At 40.6% G+C, this 11,855-nt stretch overlaps 1 pseudogene; it reads left to right on the top strand.

The window, feature by feature from the left end:
- The first annotated feature begins 5,763 nt into the window (after positions 1–5,763).
- On the top strand, positions 5,764–6,297 carry LOC118659726 (annotated as a pseudogene).
- The last annotated feature ends 5,558 nt before the right edge of the window (positions 6,298–11,855 follow it).

The raw sequence follows: 11,855 nt of genomic DNA, 5'->3' as shown, positions 1-11,855 counted from the left end.
CAGGGAGAAATTGAGGGATAGACTGAATCACTGGCCAGCATGGATACTATGCTGAAATTTTCTGTACCCAGTGTTCTCTCTTCCAGCTCTCATCTCTTTGGCTAACAAGACCAGTAAATGTTTGCATTTCTTGGTCAATATCTGTTAGAAAGCCTTAAATAATACATTTCCATGCCTCTGAAATAATAGTCCATTAAAGTTCATTATTCATTACCCGAATTATTTAACTTGTTTTTTCTCAGTGAACTCAGCATAATGAAATTGGCAAAAATCATCTTTGTCTCGTCTTTGTACACTGGTCTAGCGCAGTGCTGCGCTTAGCATACTGAATGAGAGTGAACTTAAAGAGTAAGCTACTGTACTTTGTTAAAGTTACTCAATGTAAATTCAGAAAGTTTTCTCATAGTACCTCTAAAGATATTATATTTGTTCACCTTGTAAAGATGTGTTTACTAACTACTGTTAAGTAAATAAATGCAGTAAAGAACACTATACTCTGTCTTCCAAGATAAACTTCTAGTTTCTCCTTTTAAGAAATTGGCAAAGTTTTTATTCAATTTGCTCTATCAAGTACCTGCTTATCTCATCTAAAATTCTCTTAAGATCCAACCCCCTAGTTTTCTCTATTGAAATATAGCTTTGTCCAATTAGAGAGCCCTTATTTCTAATTATACAAAATCAATAATTTTGTATGTGCAAATATTTACTAATTTTAAACTAGAGGCTGGTGCACAAAATTTGTGCATGGGGGTGGGAAGGTGTCCCTCAGCCCAGCCTGCACCCTCTCGCAATCCGGGACCCCTCAGGTAGGGTGCCTAGGCATGGCCAGCGATCAGGGCCTATCAGGGCTTTCCTTCCCCCGGCTGCCAACAGCTGGCCCCACCCCCACCACTGTTTGTCATCTGTGCATTGCTGCCCCTGCTTCCCTGCCACCGGTCACCTCCCTCTGCAGATGACAGGCATGGAGTGTGATCACCTGGATGGCCTGGGCCTCCCTCTGTGGGGTGATCGATCACGGGGCCCCAGATCGATCGCCCCACAGAGGGAGGTCCTACCCACCCGCCGCAACACCACCAGTCGGGTAGCCTGGGCCTCTCTCTTTGAGGTGATTGATCATGGGGCTCCACTGTTGGGGGCCAGATGTAAGCTGGCAAGGTCCTTGCACCTGAAGGGGCTAGCTAGGCTGGAACCCTTACCCACACAGTTTTCCCAGACTTGTTTGGATGGCGATTATCAGTAGAATGAGAGCAACCTTTGTAGAATAAGAACAGCCTTTCATAGCTTACCAAGAAGTCTGTAACTATTTACTGAGATATGGTGTACTGAGAACTTGTCCTTCTGCTGTGTCTCTCCCTTAGAGATTAAGAGGAACAAAGAATACATTCCTCTTGACAGACCTCCTATTCAGTGTGTTATGTATAAATAGGATTGTGTGGCTAATAAAGTTACTTCAGTTCTTCGAGAGCTGGAGTCCTCCCGACCCCGCTTTCCTATCTTTCTTTCTTTTCTCAATTCCCACCTCCCTACCTCAGCTCAGCTCAACCTGTCAGGCTGGCCCTGACAAACTCATGCCCGAGACCAGGGACTGGGAAGGGAAGCAGACAGTGAGGAACTCCTCCGGAGAAAGAGTGCACTCGTTAAGGTAAGGGAGGAGCAATTTTTTGGTAATCGGGAGTAAAGCATGGGGCAATTAGAATCTAGAGAAAATGACCTTTATGGGCAAATGTTAAAGTTTATGCTCAACAGTAAAGGAACTAAGGTTAATGACAAGTAGAAAATTTTTTAAAATTCATTCAAGAGGTCTGCCCTTGGTTTCCTGAGGAAGGAACCGTTAACTTAGACATGTGGCAGAAAGTTGGAGAACAAATGCGCAATCATTATAAAGCCCTTGGGACAAGTAAGACACCGGTTGATGCATTTTCCTTATGGAATTTAATACGGGATTGTTTAGATCCCAGGCATGACCATAATCAACCATCTCTTAAGCCAGAAAAAAAGGAGAAGCAGTGTGATAGAACAAAACAGGGGTCTAAAAAAGACAGTATATTAAAAAGAAATAATGTAACTTTTAAAGATAATTTAACTCCTCAAGATGAGGAGGATTTTGAGGAAGCTGCTGTTCTTTGTCATGATGATAATACAGGTATTGTTCAGGCAGAAGAAGAAGAAGAATATTTTTCTGCTGGAACTGAAGAGGGTAGTAATATAGAGGATGTGTTGGAACGCTTTTTAGAAACATTAAAGCTTCTTGGCAAGAAAAAGTGAAGCCGCGGGGGCCGTTCCCGCTGCTCTCCGCTGCCTTGTGTGGCACCAGTTCCAAGGAAAAGTCAAACACACAAGTGTTTTACTTGTGGAGGAACAGGACACATGGCAAAACAGTGTTCTTCTAATAAAGGGATTAATAAAGGAAATGGCAGAGGTCCCAAACAACCTGGACTATGCCCTAAATGTAAAAAAGGAAAACATTGGGCAAATGAGTGTAAATCTAAGACAGGTATCCAGGGAAATTCTTTGCCTCAACACCAGTCAGGAAACTACTAAAAGGGGCCAGCCCAGCCATGGCAAATAACAGGGGCATTGTCTATTTACCCTCCTGTCCCTGCGCTGTCTCAAGGCCAGCAGGCTGCACAGAACCCAGCCCGCACAGAGAGCAAAATAGACACAAGAGCTATTCCGAGCAACCCCCAGAAGTGCCGGGCTGGACCTTGGATCCATAGAAATAAAACATTCTATCTGCCCTGGGTGCTGCCACATTTCCAATACAGCTATAGCAAATTTCACCGGATCTGAAATTTAAAAATGCGTCTGGGATTTCTGTGCACGTGTAAAGAGAAAACTGGCTTGAAGCTAATGCGCGCATTGTCCGATTTTGGACATTTAAATAGAGTTTTGAGCTGAAATCTCTTTACAAATATACAAAATAAAACCCAAGACTGATTATTTCCTAAGAAAAATAGAAAATTTAACCCAAAGGAAAAAAGATGCTGGCTAGATTCTAGCAGCAGGATTGGCATTTCCATAATAAAGAACAGTTTTTAAATACTAATGAAGAATATTAAAACGTTAATTTCAAGGCCAAAAAGGAAATTCAGTAAAATTGTCTCTGTTACAAAAATTTGCTAAGAATATGCCTTAAAATAATAAATTAGATTTAAATATCAAGAATTATTAAAATATATTAATTATAAAAATCTAAGTAGCCCAGGTAAAAGACGGCTACGCCCTCTATTTAAGGCTGGCTTCCCAAAGCAATTTCTAATAGAGGAAGGGCTAGCCTCCCTTCCCCTAACAGAGCAGGTAGGCCAAAAATTTCCTGCCAGTGACAACTTTTAAAGAGAGGCTTGCTTCTCAGTTTCCCATCCTTAGTAGAAAGAATGTAACTAATTTGCATTTTAATGGTTACCTGTTTCCAGTCAATGGCAGCCCAAGGCTTTGAGAGTCTACTAAATTAAATTAGATATTCTGAAATAACAAAATGCTACAATATTAATCTAAATTTCCCTCATGAAAAATCTAAAGGACAGAATTAAATCTATTGATTATGTCATGTATTTTTAAAGTTTATTCTTAAAAATGTTACTGACTGAGAAATGCTAAATATTTAACTTGCCAGCTAAAAGTTTAAAGTTCTGGTTAAATAAATTGGGAGAAATCATATAATTATAATAAAATTTCAACATTTATCTAATTGAAAAAAGAGGATAAATTCTATTATCCCAACTGAAATTTTTAAATACAAAGATCAGTTTTAATTTAATTGATATCTCTTAATAATTATAAAAGGTATATAATCTTTAAATTATATATACACATATATATTTAATAGTCTTTCAAGTTAGATTTCAAAACTATAACCAAGGAATGACTTTAGGACATTTCATGGGCCCTGAAATGTTTTCAAAAGTTTATTCTCTCTTCTTAAAGGATTTTTTAATAAAGCCAATTTAATATACTTGAAATCACATGGAAAGCTTTATCAAATAAAAGTTAAATATATATTTTAAGTTTTTGCCTCTAAGAAAGGGCAAAACAAGTTATTTTATTTAAAATTTCTTAAAATACAGCAATAGAATTTTAAGATGTAATTTAAAATAACAAAAGCTCCTCATACATTTTAAATTAGGCTAGAGATAGGCAGTGTTTACACCTCATAAATCAGACATAAAACTTTACTAGCTTTATTAATAAAAGTACCTACCATAAGAAGCCAATATCTTTATAAGCAATTAAATCCTAGGAAAGTAAATTCTTATAAAACAGTTACTGAAGACTTCCCATAATCCTTCTGTATATACAAATGAGCCAAAAGGGAATGTTATTTAAAAATATTATCTTAAATTTAATAAAAAGAAGAAATTTTAAAATTTTGAAGTATCTTCCACTAATATTTATAAATTAATCTAATGATTTGCTATTAAAATACCAAATCTAAAAATAAGTACAATCACCATAAATATTTAATAACTTTGACTTAATATACATAGCCTTATGGCACTATCAATCCACATCTAAGAAGTAACCTGTAGATTACCTAGTATAAAAGAAAAAGATTTTTTTTTTTAATTGAAGTTTTCCAAGTATAACCCAGCAGGAGGAAGACGAGCCAGACAATTACCAAGAAGTCTGTAACTATTTACTGAGATATGCTGTACTGAGAACTTGTCCTTCTGCTGTGTCTCTCCCTTAGAGATTAAGAGGAACAAAGAATACATTCCTCTTGACAGACCTCCTATTCAGTGTGTTATGTATAAATAGGATTGTGTGGCTAATAAAGTTACTTCAGTTCTTCGAGAGCTGGAGTTCCCCTGACCCTGCTTTCCTGTCTTTCTTTTCTCAATTCCCACCTCCCTACCTCAGCTCGGCTCAACCTGTCAGGCTGGCCCTGACACTCCACGATCGATCGCGCACACAGGGAGGCCCTGCCCACCCAGCCAGGGCTCCGCAGTTGATCACCGTCCACAGGGAGACCCTGCCCACCCTGCTGGGGCTCTGAGATTGATTGCCACGCAGAGGGAGGCCCTACCCACCTGACTGCAGCTCCGCAATTGATTGCTGGGCAGAGGGTGGCCTGGGCCTTCCTCTGTGGAGCAATTGCGGGGTGATGGTGGGGCTCCCAGACCCCTGGCCAATTGCAATGCACCCACCTTGGCTGACCTGGTGACAGTGCGTGTCATAGCATGGTCATCCAGAAGGTCATCCGGATGCTCATTCTGCTGGTCAGTCAATTTGCATATTACGCTTTTATTATTATAGATACAGAAATAATCTGAGATCGATGGATACATCAATATGCTCTGATATATTTTGGCTGCCTGCTTTGCTAGCTATCCACCAACAACTTATATCCCTCTCTTTAATCCATACTCTCACTGTTCAGAGTACTCATTTTGCAACTGTGTGTTTTCTGCTGAAGGCACCATTTTCTGCCTGGTACTTTCTGTGCTTGTTGGAAGAAGAGGGATTTTTCCAACAACCTCTCTTCCACTAGCCATGGCAAAACATGTAGCCATGATATTTCTTTAAAATGGAAAATCACTCCAAATTCCCTGATAAAGAAAGGGGCTCCAGGAAGTGCCCTCAGTGGTCCCAGATATGTCTCTTGCTTCAACAGTGTTTGGACAGAACAGACCTGGGGATGCCCCTTCTTGCAGCCTCCAACCACTCTCCTGCATCTCATCCAGTCACCACCTTCAGAACCACTCCAGGACCAGCCAACACACCGTTGTTTTTTTTTCTAACTTAACTCCTTATTGCTAAACAACCATGAGCTCCCAAATTCGTCAGAATTATTCCATCGAGAGGGAGGCTGCGGTCAATTGGTCAATCGCCTGGCCAACCTGCAACTGTGGACTTCCTACACCTACCTCTCTCTGGGCTACTATTTTGACCTCGAGAATGTGGCTCTGGAGGGTGGGCCACTTCTTCCGTGAGTTAGCGGAGAAGAAGCGCAAGGGCGCTGAGCATCTCTTAAAGTTGCAAAACAAGCGTGGTGGCCGCATTCTCTTCCAGGACGTGCAGAAACCTTCCCAAGATGACTGGGACAAAACTCAGGATGCCATGGAAGCCATCCTGGCCTTGGAGAAGAACCTGAACCAGGCCCTTTTGGAGCTGTATGCCCTGGGTTCTATCCGTGCAGACCCTCATCTCTGCGACTTCCTGGAGAACCACTTCCTGGGTGAGGAGGTGAAACTGATCAAGAAGTTGGGCGACCACCTAACTAACATCCACAGGCTGGCCGCCTCCCAGACTGGGCTGGGCGAGTATGTTTTCGAAAGGCTCACTCTCAAGCATGACTAGGAGCCTTTGGAGCCCGGAGGCCTTTCAGAGGCTCCTCTGCATCCCCCTGGCGTCTCTGGCTTTCACCTGAGCCTCTTCCTGAAACTACTAGCCATTCTTTTAAACCATCCTGGAGCGCTCTCCCATGCATTGGACCAAATGAAACAATAAAGCTTTTTGCAGAAAAAAAAGAAAAGAAAAGAAAGGGGCTCCATTTTTAATACTTCACATTAAATGTCACAAAAATCTTATCTAGATTATCTAAGTATGCCATAGAAAATTAGTCTTAATATTCAGAATGACCGTTTGATATAGACAAACCTATAAAAGTTACACTGATGTGTTTAATACCATAATTCATGATATAAAACAGGTCTTCATTATATTCAACATCCTATATAATAAAAGCCTAATATGCAAATCAACTAAATGGTGGAATAACCAGTCGGCGGGGGGCGGGGCTGGCGCCATCCCCCATCAGCCCATGGGTTGCCTCCCACAGTGAAAGGCCAGACTGCGGCTTAGGCCCGCTCCCCAGCAGGCCTAAGCCATCAGTCAGACGTCCCCCAAGGGCTCCTGGTCTGCGAGAGGGCACAGGCCAGGCTGAGGAACCCCTGAGTGCACAAATTTTTGTGCACCAGGCCTCTAGTTACCTATAAATAGTTATAGTATTAAACTTTTATACATATTTTAAAATAATTTAAGTTTTCCATTTAACTTCTTCTAATAAATAAGAAATGAAGACTTTTCAAAAAAAGCATGTCAATACATACATAATTTAATTTTATTATATGGGAGACTATTACACATTATATAATATTAAAAGATTGTTAGAGTTCAACACTAAGAAAAAATTAAAGCTCTTTAAAGAATTAAAGAAATGACTTAGACAACATTAAATGGATATTCCAATGAGAATACCCACATATAAAAGCTAATGATTTTAGTTTTTAAATTATACCTCATTCACTCTTATGAATAAATAATCTGCAAACTATACTAAACAAGTAACATAAGCATCTTTTCCCCTTTGGTCTATCAGTGACAAAAATCCTCCCCAAAAGTTCACACAATCTAAAGAACACGTGACATCCTACTAAGGTACTTGCAGCTGAGAGGTACCAGTGGCTTTTGCTATATGAGTTATGTCTTCTCTTACAATGCTTGTCTCAAAAAGAAATGCCTGTTCCACTGGCAAAGGACCATGCTATGCTTGCGTGGTTGCCAGAGCATTTCAAAGAGGAGTATGTAGTTACAGGCAAGGTCAAAGAAGGCATGTGCTAATGGTGCCACCCCAGGTTTGTCAGGCATGGACGGTCTGTTGCCTCCACATTAACCAAAAAGGTTCACTTCCATATGGAAGTTAGCAGGTAGGAAGCAGGATTCTGCCTGTTTCATTTTTTTTTTTTTTTTGAGGATGACAGCAGAGTCATCTATCTTGCTTTCAAGGCATCACAGGTAGTAATTCCAGCTTGTTGGGCCCAACCTCATTATGCAGGCCCAGCCCCAATATCAAAAAGAGGGGCCTTTACTGTAGAAGCTCCTCAGTGTGGAGGGACCATCTCCAAGCCTGACTTCATCTCTCCTGGGGATTCTGTGAGGTCCCTAACGCCCAGCTAGAAATATTTTTCTGCCTGACTCTGCAGGAGTGGCCTCTACTGAAACAGAAGCACCTGTGTGATATACTCAGCTTCTCAACTTGCTTAGTATCACCTCTTTCTCCTATTATAAAATGCTACCTCTCCATTTGATCATTCATAATAGCATACAAATTTGTTATTATACCTTCTGTACTACAAAAATAAATAAATAAATAAATAAATAAATAAATAAATAAATAAGCCCTAGCTGGTTTGGTTCAGTGGATAGAGCATCGGGCCTGCAGTCTGAAGGGTCCCGGATTCGATTCCAGTCAAAGACAGATGCCCAGGTTGTGGGCTAAATCCCCAATAGGGAGCATGCAGGAGGCGGCTGACCAATGATTCTCTCATCACTGATGTTTCTCTCTCTCTCTCTCTCTGCCTTCCTCTCTGAAATCAATAAAAAAATATTTTTTTTAAAAAAGCAAAATTTATTTTTACTTCAAACCTCCCCCAGCTAACAACATCCCTTTTCTGCTTTCTTTTCTAACTATAGTTCTTTAAAAACTATATTTTCACTTCAGAATATTTTTTTCAACTCACTCCCACCTGGCTACCACCTCCCCATGTCACTGAAACTGCTCTGTGTAAGGTGCTTATGGCCTCCATATTGTTGAATTAAGTGGCGATACCTCCCTATCATTTGACCTCTCACAATTGGATTCAACTAGACTTGTTTATTCTTGAAAGTCTCTGCTCTCTGGGATTCTGTGACTACATTCTCCTAATTTATTTTAACTTGAATTCTAGTTCCCAGGCTCTTGTTCTTGCTCCTCTCGGTTGTGGCCCTGGCTCCTCTTCGCTTCTCCTTATCCTCACACCCTAAATAACCTCATCCATCCTCAAGGCATTAAATTCCATCTTTATGTTGATAATACCCAGATCCCCATATTCAGATCATAAATACAAGAGTCTAAATAATGCAAAATTTCTGTATCTAAAATAGATCCTTTAACTTTTACCTCTCTCAGATAAGAATCACCTATCAAAACACATTTAGACCAGTGTTCCCTTGTTTACATCCAATCAATGACCTCCCACTGAACACAGAATAAAATCCAAAACTCTTCTATGACCGAGCACCTGCCTCCCCACCCACAGTGAGCTCCTTTCAGCTCTTGGGAACATTAAGATGTTTCCTGCTTCCACCCTTTGCACAGGCTGTTCTCTCTGCCTGAGATGAACTTTCCTTCCTTTGAGACCAAGTGGAAATCTCTCTTTGGGGAAGTCATCTCTGATCACATATAATATTGTTTCATTCAAAACTGAGTTCCAAACAACTTTTGCTTTGCTGTACAGCCTCTCTGGGAGTTAGAGCCCATTTCTTGTCAGATATAGCTTCAGACGTTAAGTGCTCTTTGCACCTCAGCCATTTATTTCTTCTCTCTTCCTTAGTCCTTCCCTACCCCGTCTGAGTCTTTCTTGCTGCCTAAATCTGCTCTCAAAGCAAACGTTATAACTCAGTATGAGAGCTTATATCTTCCCTTTAAAAAACAAAAAGCTTTTCTCTAAATGTTTTATTCAAAGTGTCCTCTCATGTAAGAGTTAAATATTTGTGACGAGTACTGTTTGGTTCCAGAGCCCTTACCAACACCAGAAAAGCACACTGTTAGGATTCCATTTACTTCACTCCCTGTTATGCTAATGTAAAATGTCAAGAGAAAGTTTTTATAAAGTGAGTCATATAATTTCCTCATGTTACCACAGTTTTCCTGAACTGATTACTGGAAATATAATCCTTAGACATTCTCAATTCATCTATGAGGCATGAAGTAGGCTAAAATATAATCCAAAAACCAAACCTGCTCACAAACTTGAGAACCAACATGCCATAGTGCCGGGGTCCAACCCCAGCGGGTCCAGGGGTTCCCAAAGGTGTGGACGGAGTCGGCGAAGAAGGAAGGACACGGAGACAGTGTTCAGTTGATCAGCAGCCTAGCCAGGATCTCCAGCCAGGATCTCCAGCCAAGTTCTGTTCAGGATCTCCAGCGAAGTTCTGCTTCAGATCTCCAGCCAGGTTCTGTGTCCATGTTCTCTTGCTAGGTTCTCCAGCCAGGTTCAGTCCAGGTTCTCCAGCCAGGTTCAGTCACCAGGTTCTAGTCAGGTTCTCTTGCCCATTTCTGTAGTCAGTTCAGTCCAGGATCTTTTGCCATGTTCTCTCCAGCGAAGTTCTTCTGTCTCTAGTTCTGAGTAGGTTCTGTGTTCTTAGTTCTGTGTTCTAAGCTCTGTATTCTAAGTTCTGTCTCTTGCTGTCTTGTTGCATCTGTATTTATACCAGTTGATTCAATCCTATCAATCTCTATTACAAAGGTTAGGGCGTTTCTTATCTTCATTCCAGGGAGTAAAGATTATGTAGCTTAAGCACGATTGTTCGTAGTTAAAGTGATTAATTACCCACCTGGCACTTAGTTAAGAGGTTTTATTCCCTCCCTAACTTCAGGGGAAAATCCCTACCTGGGGAAACAACCTTTCTCAGAGACCTTGGTTAAAACACATAGTGCCAAGAAGGTGAGCAAACATTTTAAGAACAGTATGCCATATATGCCAGGTCCTTTGAAACAGCAAGGATGGACCGGCTCCCAGCACCATAGTATGGTCTAACCCAGCCATGGGCAAACTATGGCCCGCGGGCCGGATCCGGCCCGTTTAAAATAAAACTAAAAAAAAAAAAGACCGTACCCTTTTATGTAATGATGTTTACTTTGAATTTATATTAGTTCACACAAACACTCCATCCATGCTTTTGTTCCGGCCCTCCGGTCCAGTTTAAGAACCCATTGTGGCCCTCGAGTCAAAAAGTTTGCCCACCCCTGGTCTAACCATTGAGCAAGCGACATCCACATTAGAAGCAGACAAGCAATTTGCTTCTAAATAGGCACTAGGGCAAGAGTAACCCATCAACGGTCACCAATGAAGAGATTTCACTGACATTTGGATTTTTTGGTCATAAAATGAGCTATCCAAAATATACAGCTAACAATATATTTTTAGGTTTATTTTTTAATTGTAAATTTTATTAAATTCTGAAACCAATAAAATTACTTTAAGACTGAGGACCCAAGATCATAAAACAAATCTATGTGGAAAATTTTTAATTTATATAAATTAAAGCAACAGCCAACTTTTCAGACACACAAAAATCCAATGACTGTTCTTAGCTGCAGTGATATCTGAATGATTCCCACTGCCTTTAAAAATGTGGTTTTATACTTAGCCAAAACCAAAAAAACAATAATTGTATCCAAATCAATAAAATAGCTGCTGTTACATGAATTTCTTCATCACATGTTATTCCTGTAACTTCATAAGCAATTTGCACTGCCAGTTAGAACAAAGCAACAATCATACGGAGGTTGACAATGCACTGAAATTGCATATTACGTCAGCTTTAATTAAGCCATAGAATTTACTCAGGGCTACTTGTATGCCATTTTTGAGACTAGCTTAGCAGAGGAAATGTCATTTGCTAGTAAAATTTAAAATTTTTCTTTTGCTAAAAGAATGATGAATCTTTTTTCAAAAGTGATACACTGGACAGTAAGAGTCAGGTAACGAGCTTAGCCATTTGTCTACCCAGCTGCTGTGAAGAAATTTCTTCCTTGTGCTTCCACCCCCCACCCCCGCCCAGAGGAACCTACTTCAAGGCCTGCTTCCCACCACAGTGCAGCCACAGGGCTGTGGTGGCAGCAGCCCCACCACAGGGGACCGCACACAGTAGGCACTAAGTCATATGGTTCCTGCCACCAAATTATAGTAAACACTGGGAGTCACACAGCAGCAGAGACACAACTTTAAAGACGTCATTCCAAGCAGAGCCATGTTAAGCTGTTGGATTCCGGGATGCTTGCAGTGAAATTGGTTGTCCTCTAAATGGTTTATTCTAAAAATGTAATTGCTTTGTTCTGGGTTCACAAAGGCATGATTTCCATCCCCTACTGC

Source organism: Myotis myotis, unplaced genomic scaffold (assembly GCF_014108235.1).
Source record: "Myotis myotis isolate mMyoMyo1 unplaced genomic scaffold, mMyoMyo1.p scaffold_m19_p_7, whole genome shotgun sequence".
NCBI lineage: Eukaryota > Metazoa > Chordata > Mammalia > Chiroptera > Vespertilionidae > Myotis > Myotis myotis.
This window is presented reverse-complemented; position numbering and strand designations above follow the sequence as displayed.